General features: G+C 40.8%; 1 long non-coding RNA gene across 13 annotated transcripts; it reads left to right on the top strand.

Annotated features, from left to right (window-relative positions):
* The first annotated feature begins 3,395 nt into the window (after nucleotides 1-3,395).
* Nucleotides 3,396-14,098, top strand: LOC103709747. Of its 13 annotated transcripts, none has more exons than XR_005513001.1 (7): nucleotides 3,396-3,500; nucleotides 5,439-5,545; nucleotides 10,289-10,400; nucleotides 10,766-11,442; nucleotides 13,275-13,418; nucleotides 13,543-13,674; nucleotides 13,775-14,098. It is a non-coding gene; the product is annotated as an uncharacterized LOC103709747 (long non-coding RNA). The 13 variants fall into 13 exon arrangements; XR_604504.3 differs by having other exon boundaries at nucleotides 10,289-10,892; nucleotides 11,106-11,442; XR_604498.3 differs by having other exon boundaries at nucleotides 10,289-11,001; nucleotides 11,106-11,442.
* The last annotated feature ends 182 nt before the right edge of the window (nucleotides 14,099-14,280 follow it).

The following is a 14,280-nucleotide window of genomic DNA, read 5'->3' as shown; positions in this document are numbered from 1 at the left end:
TCCTAGATCGTTAGGCCTTGAGTGTCTGATTTGGAGTACTCGACTTAGAGTGCTCGGTATAGGAGCTTGGCCTAGAGTGCTCGGCATGGCTCTGGTCGGCGGACACGTATTTCGGTCTCCAAGGACTCACGTTCTAGTCTACGTGGATGCACAGACTGCGAGCACAGACTAGGAGGTTTGCCTAGGAGCTCAGCATGGCTTTGGTCAGAGATTGCACGTCCGGATCTCTAGAGACTCGTGTTCTGGTCTCCAAAGATGCACGAACTAGGAGCTCGGCATGGCTCTAGTCGCCAGTTGTACGTCCTAGTATTTAGAGACTTGCATCTTAGTCTCTAAGGACGGGTGAACTGGGAGCTTGACCTAGGAGTTTAGCATGGTTCTGATCAATGGTCGCTTGTCCCAGTCTTCAAGGAATCGCATCCTAATCTCCAAAGATACGTGGATCGGGAGCTCATCATGGCTCTAGTCGGCATCACATATTCTGGTCTCCAGGAACTCGCATCCTAATTTCCAAAGATGTGCAGACTAGGAGCACGTATTGGGAGCTTAGCATGGATATGGTCAGCAGTCGCGCATCCCGGTCTCCAAGGACTTGCATGGTGGTTTCTAAGGATGCGCGACTTGGGAGTAGGGGTGGCAAAATATGACCCGACCCGCCAATCCGACCCGTGTTTGACCCGCCATAAATAGGTTTGGGTTTGGCCTAAATAGGTTCGGGTCGTAAACAGGTCGACCCGTTTAACCTGTTTATTAATTGGGTCGGATACGGGTTTTAGATATCTGACCCGTTTAAACCGTTTAACCCGTTTAACTGTTGGGCAGGTTAAACAGGTCTAAACAGGTTAAACGGATTAAACGGGTTAAACGGGTTAAACGGGTCTAAACAGGTCTAAACATGTCGAGTTGGGCAGGTTAAACAGGTTGGGTTGGACAGATTAAACAGGTCTAAATAGGTTAAACGGGTCAGGTTGGGCAAACAGGTTAAATAGGTCGGGTCGGGTTGGGTAAACAGGTTACCTGTTTATTAAACAGGTTAAACGGGTCGGGTCAGGTTACCTGTTTAATAAACAGGTCAGGTTCAGGTTTGTAATTCCTGATCCGTTTAATAAACAGGTCGGGTTCAGATTTATAGTTTTCTATCCCGACCTGTATTTGACCCGACCTGTTTATGCCTGACCTGACCCGATTGCCACCCCTACTTGGGAGCACATATTGGGAGCTCTGCAAGGCTCTGGCAGGCGGACGCATGTCTCAGTCTTCAGGGACTCGCGTCCTGGTCTTTGAGGATGCGCAGACTGGGAGCACGAACTGGAAACTTGGCCTGGGAGCTCGGCTTGGCTCTGGTCGACGGTCGCATCCAGATCTCCATAAACTCGCATCCTGGTCTCCAAGGATGCGCAGACTAGGAGCTCGACATGGCTTTGGTCGGTGGTCATGTGTTCCGGTTCCAGGGACTTGCATCCTAGTCTTTAAGGACACAAAGACTAGGAGCATGGACTGCGAGCTCGGCATGGTTCTAGTCAGTAGTCGCTATCCCAATCTCCGGGGATTTGCGTGCTAGTTTTCCAAGGATGCATAGATTGGGAGTGCGGATTGGGAGCTCGGCGTGGCTCTGGTCGGCAAATGCATGTCTCAGTCTCAAAGGACTTGCATCTTGGTCTCCAAGGATATGCAGACTAGGAGCTTAGTTTGGCTCTGGTCGGCAGCCACGCATCCCGGTCTCTAGAAACTCATGTCCTAGTCTCCAAAAACTCATGTCTTGGTCTTCGAAGATGCATGGATTGGGAGCTCGACAGGGCTCTAGTCGGAAGTCCGGCGTTCTAGTCTCTAGGGACTTCATGCTGGTTTTCGAGGATGTGCAGACTAGGAGCATGAACTAGGAGCTTGATATAGCTCTGGTCGGGAGACGCGCAACCTGGCCTTCATGGACTCGCATCCTGGTCTTTGAGGATACATGAACTGGGAGCTTAGCTTGGGAGCACAGACTAATAGCTCAGTCTGGGAGTATGGATTGGGAGCTCGGCTTGGCTCTGATCGGTGGTCACGCATTCCGGTCTCTAGGGACTCGCATCCTAGTCTCTAAAGATGCGCAGACTAGGAGTTCGACATGGCTTCGGTCGGCGAACGCGCATCCTACATCATGACGCTCATGTCTCCAGTGGCACAAAAGAGCATGGCCTCTAGAAACTCGCATCCTAATCTCCAAGGATGCGGGTGTCATACGCACGGTGCTTGGATCTCGGTTGATATAGAAGGGCGGCCTCTAAGGATGCTTACCCTAGTCTCTAAGGACGCATATCCCATATGTAGAGGAGATAGCATGCGGGGATGGTTATGGAAGAGGAGTTAGGCACAGAGGTAGCCATGAGAGCTCGAAGGCCTCTCCACGGGAGCTTCTCTCCATGAGAGCTCGTCTTGTTATCATGAGTCTTGAGAGCTTCTTTTTTGGAGCTTCTCGCCGTTTGTTCTCGGGAACCTCTAACCGTTGCTTTCTCTCCCTCTTTTGGAGTCCCTTGGCCTTATTTATATAGAGGAGGGAGCATATATCTATTATGATTTGGAGGCGAAAATCAAGGGACTGTCGTGACTTCTTTCCTTACTTTGATTCAAAGATGCTATAATCTCCTTTCTGGTTTGGACCCTACGAAAAAGTTACATTTTTTCAGATTCAAATCTTTTCAAAATGCTCGTCACGTGCCGAGCCGTAATGGGCGGATTAGATTTAGGCCACATCATTGTCTAACAATTGCTGGTTAAGTGATGATGAGCAGCGCAAAAGTTTCACATGCTAGCAAGTTTCTTGCTTATTGTAAACAATTTCTTGCGTATCATCGCCAAGATTTGGATAATCTCATGGATTAAACATAATAGTTGCAAATGCTGTTTGAATCTAAAATATGTTTGAAGTAATGGATATTTTAATACATACGAACATCATCCAAACATGAAGTAATATGTCCAACATGAAATACAAAATTATCATTCATCTATTGTGTCACTATATGCTTGTTACTTACAGAGTGTTGCTAGATCTCATGCATATATGAATTTTAAGTTTTTTAGAACTTTAATGATGTTTCCCATTGAGTCATTTTCGTTGGCGTGTCATCTAAATTGCAATACTGGGATGTCTATAAGATGTAAGGTGGGCGTTAATTATACCATGAAACTATTAGCAAGTGGGGATTCTTTCAAGTTCATAACTACACTAGGAAGGGAGAGAGGAGGTAGGGACATCATGGTTCATGGTACGAATCTTGACGAACCAATCCAGGCCTTTTGCGCATAAATATTTTCGTTACACGTGGCGGTCTATACCGTCTATAAAACGTCCGCATAATAATAACTTGCGGCGACGAAATCGAGGCCTCTGCTTAACCGATATATGTCGTCCCAAGATCTCAGGAGCGGAACCTTCGCTATAAAGGTGCAAGAAAGCGAGAGAGGAGACGGAGAGATGGAGAGCACCAGGGCAACTAAGGCGACGTCCTTCCCATCTGGTAATCTCTCTTTCTTCTCTTCATCTCTCTCGCTTTTCTTTCAAAGATCTTTGACTCCTTCTTTCCCTTTCATCTCTTCTCCATTGGTATCCATCACCGGATCGACAGACAAGAAAGAAAAGGAAAGGAAACCAAGAACACTAGAAATCGATCAAGAACCCTAGAAATTGCAATCTTTGTTAGAGGGGCGTGGGATTCAATCGGTGTCGCATGTGCGATCTTCATTGAAAAGATTCGGGCTTCTTCTTCTGTCTAATGTTTCTTTTCATGTTAGACTTTTGGATATAGTTCTCGGATTCTTCCGACGGCTTTTTGTTTCGCTTTCTCATTTACGATTTTACTTTTATTGTTTGAATTCTGGTTTGTTGAAAAGATCAGGGTCTTTCTTTTCTCTCTCTTAGGGTTCCAGTTCTTGGATTCTTCTGAGGAATCTCTGTTGCGGTGGATCATGTGTCTGCATGCGGTGTTCATGTCTTTAAAGATCGAATTTTATTTCGCTGAAAAGATGAGATTCTCTCTCGACTGTTTGAAATCCAGTCTGTTCAAAGAATTTTTTTTTTTTTGATTTTTAAAAAGCTTTTGGACAGAGTCCTCGGATTCTTGTAAAGGATTTGTGTTTCGAAATCTTGGTTTAATTAGGATTTATTCTTATAGTTAGAATGCTAGTTCATTAAGAAGGTTAGGGATTTTGTTAACCAAAAAAAGAAAGAAAGAAAATTAGGGACTCTGGCATAGTTCGACACTTTATTCCACAACCTTGATTAGTTCATGCTCTGCCAGCTTCGGAAGATATTTAAAGTTACAATCTATTGGATTCACAATGCACACATCCCTTTCAAACTGTTATATTTTTATTTTGTGCTATGAATTTTTCTGTGTCGAATACAAATTTGGACTTTCTACCTGTTGTACTATGGTTTGTCCTTTGGACTCTGCATTTTATTTTGCGGCAAGTAGATTCTTCTAAGGTATACTAGAGTGTACCTCTATAGAAATGATAAGAGTGATACCTTAAGCTGTTGGGTGATTCCAGTCCTATTATAGTTTCTTGGATCATTATCAGCCTGCTTCAGGTGACTTCTCCATCTAGACTAACGTAAAATTAGTGTTGGATCATTAATTGTGGGTCCATCATACAGACGTGGAAATTAAAGGCTTCAATTCACACTCATTATAGTGTAAAGGCCCACATTTTATTGGGCTTGGGGTATCAATCCAACCCATGAGAAGGGGGAGGGAGACTCCCGATCAGGTCTTCTCCCTCCCCTGTTCCAAACCCATCTTCATCCTTCCGAATCCACCGAAAAAAAAAACAGAGGAAAACGGGGCTCAAATCTTACCTAAATTGAGCCTTATTCTTGCCTATAAAGACTCCCTTTCCCCTCCTCCCTAGGGCATCAACCAAGAACCCTTCCATAGGAGGATTGACCGCCAAGCAATCTATGAGAGGAGATCGGAGTATTCGCCGCCGATCTAGCCGGAGGAACTTGCCGGAGGCAAGGTGAGCACCCTCTCCTCCTTCTCCTTCATCTTTGAGCCATTACTTCTTTGGGAATATGGCCGGTAAGCTACCGGATTGAGGAGAACCAATCCTGCTCTCGGTGGCTTGGTCCCTTCTTTCGTTCAGCCGGCCGTTGCCGAGCATGGCGCACCGCCGGCACTGCCACGGGCCGACGACCATGGGGCATCGCCGACCGTGGGCCGCTTGCTGCCGAGCATCTTCCCCCTTTCCGTCGGAAAGAATGAAGAAGAGAGAGAGAGAAAGGGAGTTTATTTGGGTCTTCTCTTCCCTTTCCCTTTTCTCTTATTATATGTTTTTTTCTTTTCTCTCTAGTTGGGGGTTCTCTCCCTAACCTTGGATCCGGAGAGATTATTGTTTTGAGGATTCTGGATTGTCATATATCTTGGATAAGTTTTAATGATGAGTTGATTCTGTAGGGAAACAATTTGTTGGACGAGAGGACGCTGAGCGGGGTTCTGAGCATCCCAATTCATTGATCGCCATGAGGGCGGGTGATTAGTTTGTCTGAGTTTTTCAACAAAGTGTAAGAATTCTTGTACGCCAACCTGCATGATATAAATACTTTTGTACCATATATGTATGATATGCTATGATCCAGACAAAGCAAAAATAGTTTTATATTAAATTGTATTTTGATTGTATTGGCTTATGATTGGTATTATGATGGATGCATATATGCGTATAACCTATACCTACATAATTGGATTTATGGATGTGGTGGTATAGACTAACCATGTTATGTTGATTGCCCTGTCACGGGCCGGAAACGTGACCGTGGTTAGTCTAGGTCGGAAATAAAGTGGAAAAAGGGATTGGTGTGTGTTTGTGAATTGATTAAATGAACATGGACTTTGGGCTTATCTCGTTATTATTGATTGCCCCATCATAGGCTGGAAATGTGATATTATCGATTGCCCCGTCATAGGCTGGAAATGTGACACTATCGATTGCCCCGTCACAAGCTGAAAATATGATACTATCGATTGCTCCGTCACAGGCTGGAAATGTGATACTATCGATTACTTCGTCACAGGCTGGAAATGTGATACTATCGGTTGCCCCATCATGGGCCAGAAACGTGACCGGGATGTAGCCCAAAGTCGGAAAGATAATTGATCCAGACCAAGTTAATATAGAATAGAAAAAAAAGGTATTGAAAATAGTAAGAAAGATTTATGAGTTATCGTATGCTATATCATTCTTGTGTGGCTGGACTTTCATTGATGTTTGACGTACATACTTATATTGATTATTTAAGCTTTTTGATAGCCGGTTTATGATTTTATGAAATGTGCATCGATTTGTCGTGGTTTTCAAGTTCATATTACTATTGTATTGGTATGGATGTGTAGGAGTTCTTACTGGGCTATAAAGCTCACCCCCTTCTTTCTCTTTTCAGAGTTGCAGGATGCATAGATATTGATGGGTTGGGCGCGGAGTGCGATTATCAGAGTTATTAATTAGTTAGTTAGTTTATATTTTTTGATGCCGATGAGCATTTGAAGATCTGGTAATTGAACCAATTTGATTATCTGGACATGTTGGATTTATCTATTTGAATTAAGTGATTAACTGTGGAATTATCAGATTTTTTTTCATCTTAGGCTTTGCATGATCTTTAGGGCACTGCTCTAGGGCTCATGCGGCCGGTCGCGTACCGGACCCGGGTGCTGGGTTCGGGGCGTGATAGAATGGTATCAGAGCTTCAAGTTAAGGTATCCTAGGGTTTAGGTTAAGGTGAGTGGGCAATTATGATAGAAAAACTATTAGAGCCATGGTTTATAATCACTTGACATTGTAACAGGAATGATATTATAATCTAAGGTTTAAGACAACTAGAGACTCTGGCCTTAGTGGCATTACAATTTGAGGTTTAAGATCATTGGGGATAGTGACAAAATTAGAACCAAAGCATAAGTTTAGGATCACCAGGGATTGCGATAGAATTGTGTCAGATCTTGAGGTTATGATCATTCTGAACTTGACATAAAGTAGCAGAATTAAATTTAATGCTTAGATGTAAGATCACTCGGCATTGTGATAAAATATAAGTATTGGGTTTGATATTCGATGAGTACGGAAAGATTGGATAAATTGTCTCTGATCATGATACGAGAGGTTAGACCTAACGTAAGTGTATGAAGGTTAACCATGGCATATCAGTTATATCATATTTAGATATTGCGTCAATGATTTGGAAGTTTAAACTTGATATGGGTGTAGATGTAATAGTATTTTTGGTTTTGCTGCTAATTTTTGAAGTATACTTTGTGCATGGATCTGTCATAGTATTGGAGTGAGCTAAGAAAGATTTTTCATAATATTAGAGTAGATTGTTTTTCGAGGTTAAATCTGCATATGGATTATATTTGGTATTGGCATGCTTAGATATTGCAATAGATGTATTCCTATCGGTGGATTAAATTCTTAAGGCCATAGAGTATGCAAATTGGTGGAAATTGTAGTAAATTAAATTCTCATATTTGGATCAGTTTATTGGATTTTTCTTATAATTGTTAGAGAATATTGGATGTGTAATTTAAACTAAAGTCTAGATTTATGATCTAACCAAGAATCTTTGTCATTGAGTAGAGATTTAGATTTTGAGATGCTTATGTGAGTTATCATATATAGCATTGATCATACATATTAAGAATCTTGGTAAAGAAAGATTTGAAGGTTGATAGAGTTAATTTCTAATCATAGTGATATTGGCTCAGTAACTTTTAACCCATTGAATTTGGAGTAAATCCTGTTGGAAGGAAGATCAATCTAGATTGTCTAATCGAATTGTTAAGAAAATCCAAAGTTAATTAAACCTAAATATTTTGGATTATAAGTTGTGGAGATCATGCAGTGACCTTAAACTTGAATAATAGCTTTAGACTTAGTTATGGTAAGTATACTCTACATAAATTGAGGATAGAGAGATCTGGAGGTTCTGCTCAATTAAAGTTTTAAAATTTAGATTTTCTTACTCCTAGTACAAAGTGATATTTCAGTCATAAATCATTTAGAGGCTTTAGAGCATTTAATGAATTAAATCAGAGTGCGTAGTGAAAGTGTGGTGGTTTGAGTTATTTTGAAACTGGTTAAAGACATTAATATTTAATTTAAAAGGTATTATGATGGAACACTTGAGTTAATTTCCAGTAGAGGAGAATGTTGTTGATTCTATGGATGATCTAGAGGTAGCTATGTAATTTTCACCAGTGGGTTCTTCTATTGTTGACAACTTTTGGAAGAATCTTGGGTATCTTAAATTTAGCGTTAACGGTTGATGATTCCTTGGTTGGTCTTAGACTTGGAATGTTTTAACATGGATCTCCTATTTGTTGGGATGATGTGGGCGAGAGAAAATTATTAGACCTAAAGATAGTGCAATAAACCATAGATAAGGTGCAAGTGATCAGAGAACGACTTCGTACAGCTCAGAGTCGTCAAAAGAGTTATGCTGATAATAGAAGGAGAAAACTGAAATTTTAAATTGGGGATCATGTTTTCTTGAGAGTGTCACCCACTAAGGGAGTGATGAGATTTGGGATTCGTGGTAAATTGAGCCCTAGGTATGTTGGTTTTTTTTTGAGATTTTGGACAAGGTTGGAGAGGTGGCATATCGACTGGCTTTACTACCGGCTTTATCCAGTGTGCACAATATTTTTCATGTGTCAATGTTGAAAAAAAATATGTCCCAGACCCAAGTCACGTGATAGCAAATGAGCCATTACATCTTCCTGAGGATTTGACCTATGAGGAGTTTCCAACACGAATCATGGACCGAAAAGATCAGGTACTACGGCATCGAACCATTCCTTTTGTGAAAGTACAATGGAACAATCATTCGAAAGAGAGGCTGCTTGGAAGCTCGAAGAAGAGATGAAGGTCAAGCATCCACAACTATTTGAAACCTCAGGTATGCTAATTTCGAGGACGAAATTTTTTTTAGGGGGGGAGAATATAAAGGCCCACATTTTATTGGGCTTGGGGTATCAATCCGACCATGAGAAGGGGGAGGGAGACTCCCAATCAGGTCTTCTCCCTCCCCTGTTTCAAACCCATCTTCATCCTCCCGAATCCATCGAAAAAAAAAACCAAAGGAAAACGAGGCTCAAATCTTACCTAAATTGAGCCTTATTCTTGCCTATAAAGACTCCCTTTCCCCTCCTCCCTAGGGCATCAACCAAGAGCCCTTCCATAGGAGGATTGACCGGCAAGCAATCTGTGAGAGGAGATCGGAGTATTCGCCACCGATCTAGCCGAGGGAACTCGCCGGAGGCAAGGTGAGCACCCTCTCCTCCTTCTCCTTCATCTTTGGGCCATTACTTCTTTGGGAATATGGCCAGTAAGCTGTCGGATTGAGGAGAACCGATCCTGCTCTCGGTGGCTTGGTCCCTTCTTTCGTTCAGCCGGCCGTCGTCGAGCATGACGCACCGCCGGCACCGCCACGGGCCGACGACCATGGGGCATCGCAGGCCGTAGGCCGCTTGCTGCCAAGCATCTTCCCCCTTTCTGTCGGAAAGAATGAAGAAGAGAGAGAGAGAAAGGGAGTTTATTTGGGTCTTCTCTTCCCTTTTCCCTTTCCATATATGTATGATATGCTATGATCCAGACAAAGCAAAAATAATTTTATATTAAATTGTATTTTGATCGTATTGGCTTGTGATTGGTATTATGATGGATGCATGTATGCGTATAACCTATACCTACATAATTGGATTTATGGATATGGTGGTATAGACTAACCATGTTATGTTGATTGCCCCTGTCACGGGCCGAAAATGTGACCGTGGTTAGTCTAGGTCGGAAATAAAGTGAAAAAAGGGATTGATGTGTGTTTGTGAATTGATTAACATGGACTTTGGGCTTATCTCGTTATTATTGATTGCCCCGTTACAGGCTGGAAATGTGATACCATCGATTGCCCCATCACGGGCCGAAAACGTGATCGGAATGTAGCCCAAAGTCGGAAAGATAATTGATTCAGATCGAGTTAATATAGAATGAAAATAAAAGGCATTGAAAGCAGTAAGAAAGATTTATGAGCTATCATATGCTATATCATTCTTATGTGGCTGGACTTTCATTGATGTTTGACGTACATACTTATATTGATTATTTGAGCCTTTTGATAGCCGGTTTATGATTTCATGAAATGTGCATCGATTTGTCATGGTTTTCAAGTTCATATTACTATTGTGTTGGTATGGATGTGTAGGAGTTCTTACTGGGCTGTAAAGCTCACCCCCCTTCTTCTTTCTCTTTTCAGAGTTGCAGGATGCATAGATATTGATGGGTTGGGCGCGGAGTGCGAGTCTCAGAGTTATTAATTAGTTAATTAGTTTTTTTTTTTTTTATGCCGATGAGCATTTGAAGATCTGGTAATTGAACCAATTTGATTATTTGGACATGTTGGATTTATCTATTTGAATTAAGTGATTAACTGTGGAATTATCAGATTTTTTTTCATCTTAGGCCTTGCATGATCTTTAGGGCACTGCTCTAGGGCTCATGCAGCTGGTCGCGTACCGGACCCGGATACTGGGTTCGGGGCGTGACATATAGTATTGTATACAGTCACTGTACTGAATGGTCATTTCCCATTGCTTATGCTTATGCAACAAAATTGACTGTTTGGACAACCTATTATGAGTCATTTCTTTTTGTTTTTAAGCCATTGGACAGCTTTTGCTTGTGACTACCAATGGTACCACATGGTGTTGACCCGCTTACTTTGCTCCACCAGGACTGTACTAAATGATTTTTGTATTGTCACTGCCTCAATTGTGAGCTTGGTGAAATTCATCTCCCCTTTCTGTAGTTCTGCTAATCTTGTAGACTGCACGGTCTAAGTGTGCATTTGGCAGCAAAAGGTATTACCTATGTTCCAGATCCACTCCCCCTACCCTTCCTTTTTTTGTCAGGTGGAAATGTCTCAGGTCAGACTCTCCAGGAAGAACCTGATTTTATCATCTTTGTTTGGTACAATCAGTAATTCATAAAATTAATTTTATTTGTAGTTGCAGTAAGAACCTTGTTGATAGCACTCTACCATGATGGTTTGATCATGCTTCTCTTATCTGCAGATAAAAGGTTATTCAGACAGAATGCTGGCAAGAATGTTTATCTGCAATTGGAAAAGTTTTTGAAGATGATCAAAGCATGGAGAGCAATTTTATTGTGATTAATTTCTATACTCTAGTACTGGTTAAAAGACGCAAAGCCCTTTTTGCCTTCTCATTATGTCATATCTTATATTAACTTGACATGCTGATCTTTTTTGAGAGCTCCATGTTGTTTGCAATTTACTAATAAGTGTGCAGCTTGCAAATGATTTCTTACTTGATGTTTCATGAAGGCTGGAGTCTTGCAGAGCTTTATCAAGTTCAATGCATTATTGCTGCAGTGCTGCTCCTTATGTTGGTATGTAAAGTTTTGGTTGTTATGGGCAATTCTTTATATATGCTTCAAGTAAACAGACTTTGCATGCTTTATGATACATGTATATGTAGTGTCTTCTATTGATTATTCTGGCGTGTAAAGATAGATTTCTAAGGTTTTCTATGGTTTCTCCTTTCAACTTTATAATTCAGGTTATGTAGGAAGGCAAGCTATAGAAATCTGTTTTGCTTTCATCATGAGAACCCATTTTTATCAAATCACAGCATAGTGATGTTAGAAGAAATACCTCTATCATGCCTTGTTTATTGTAGTTCATAAAGGCTAAATGTTGCTGATTGTTCTGCCCCATAGAAAAATGGCTTCATTTATGTTAAGATTGTGTGAAGGGTACCAAGTACTGCTTTAATGTAGAAATATGCTGAGAAGGTGGTTTAGTTTCTGGCCTTGGAAAGAAAGGATCGATATTGTTTTTACTAATTATTTTGGACTGGGCTTGCTGCTTTAGGATGCAGAAATCAAGATTATGATCCTTCGTTCTTAACTTTTGACTGCTAGGAGCTCGGATGCTTAGATTAGCTCGCCAGTGGAACTGAACAAAGTTGTCCAGTGAATTGTGTTAGGCTCATCCTCTTAAACTTGAGATGGATTTTGACCATGCGAGGGCTTCCCTTGGCCTCAACCAACCCCCAATGAAGCTTGAGTGACTAATATGATATGACTTGATACGATGTAAAATGCTATGATATGACATAATATAGTATCGCACAATGGATATCTTCATATTCTTAAAATTTAAATCCCTGACCATTACCTAACCCATGCTCTCCCTATTGGTGATCTTCACCTCCTGTTTCCTCACCTTCTCCTCTTCACTTTCTCTATCATTGCTTGGATATGCCCCACTGCCACCTCCTCTCTTACCATGCAGTTAGGAGCTGCAATCTTGATGTATTGGAGTCTCGAGTTTCTTTTGTGACTTCTGCCTATATTGATTGGCCCAAGGCACTGCTTGATGTTGAAATTATTTCTGTGTATTTGCTAGACGAAGATTGACCATGTTTGTTTTAACCCACCAACTGAATTTTTATCAACTTGATTTGTCCCAAGCATGGGTTAGAAAATTTTGATATCAGAGCAGGTTTAGGTCAGAGCATCAACAACAGTTCAAATAGGTGACATTTATTATAAAATTCAAGCCACTTATTAATGGCTGTAGGTAACATTCAAAACGAAATTGTTAAGTTAATATCTAAGTCATTTTCTGAATTTCTTATTCCTCTTGCACCTTAGTCCTGCTTTCTCATCATTATACTTGTTCATGGACCAGGTTGAGATAAGATTGGGATTGATCTGAGTTCGACCTGAAGTATAAGCATTCGATTTAATCTTGTAACTCTTGTCTGATTACCTGGTATATCAGTGAAAAGGTGACCTAACCAAACCAAGTTAAAGAATAGATATCCTCTTTGGAATCCTAATGTATTTGAAGGATTTTTAGATATCCAAATATCAGTTGTAGGATATGGCTGATCATGGATGTCAAGACTGATCTCATGCTAAACTTGACAGTCCAGTCTTTCCTGGTTGTGAAGAATAGTAAGGCAATGAACGATCATATGTAGCCTAACCATTATCCTACTATTGTATCGGAGCAAAGATAAACTTGTTTATTATTGTACAACTTTTGTAGTTTTTTTGCGAAGATTTGGCTTGTTTATTTCTCTCAAATTTTCAATTTGTTTATTATTTATTTATTTATTTGATATAAGGGTGGTAATGACCACTCAAATCTATTAAAATAAAAGATTGTATTTATTACAAGGGAGTTCAAGGAGATAATAATGTATTTTTAGGGTATCTGCCAACATAATACCCCAGGGAGACTGAAACGCGGATTGAAAGTATAGTTGATGGGAGGAGATAAGGACAAGATTCTTGAACTATAATGAGCATGGAATGTTATGAGTTAGGTTCCACAACCTCATGCATGAAGCCAGGTATATAAATCTTCCTCTTTGTACAGCATCAACCAATCGTGTAGAGACAATGTAGCTTCAGCAAATGAAGATGCTGAAGAGGTTTTATTCGTTTTCAACTTGTTTATCAACTCTGATGTTGCAGCTAGATCATGACGCAGTGCATACACCAACAGAAGATATTCCTGAACCTATGAACCTGCAAACCCAGGATGACGGTGAATAATTGAAACACGTTAACAGCCTTAAATACAAGCTCTGCACAGCAACAATATGGGTACTAAAATACTCTTACAAAATATTTATTCTGTTCATTTTCACGATTTGTTTACTGATACTAATATCACTCCTAAAATCCTCCTTTTTGTTGGCTATAGAGAATGTACCATCCTTTTGAAGCTGCTGCTTCAGAGTTTTGAGGCTCTTTTTACAGTAATCAGCAGAGGCCATGCATGACTTGATTCCGATTTGCAGGGTCCGGTCAAGGGAGTAAACGGCCGTCCCTTTGAGATTTTTCTGCTGATGCATATTTCCTTTTGTTTTAGTGCATCCTGGAGACAGCAGTATTTTCTGGTTTCCAAAATTCTTTTGTGCTTGTAATGAGGCCGAGCACATCAACTTCATTAACCCAATGATGGACCCTCCTACTCTGATTCTTGCAAGGCAATCACATCATAGCCGATGTGCACAATTATGCTGCCTCTCTCTCTCTCTCTCTCTCTCTCTCTCTGCTTTTTCACTTTTTCACAATTATTCTAATAAATCAACCAAACAATCAATAATGGCTATTCATGATTACCTTAGTGGAAAGTGGTTGCCAAAGATTTTATTGAAATCACCATTTGTCCTGATACATATGGGTCGGACTTTTTTTTAATGGGTG

The sequence above is a fragment of the Phoenix dactylifera genome, chromosome 8, assembly GCF_009389715.1.
Source record: "Phoenix dactylifera cultivar Barhee BC4 chromosome 8, palm_55x_up_171113_PBpolish2nd_filt_p, whole genome shotgun sequence".
In the NCBI taxonomy this organism is placed as follows: Eukaryota; Viridiplantae; Streptophyta; class Magnoliopsida; order Arecales; family Arecaceae; genus Phoenix; species Phoenix dactylifera.
The sequence above is the reverse complement of the archived record's forward strand: the minus strand, read 5'-3'. Positions and strand labels throughout refer to the sequence as shown.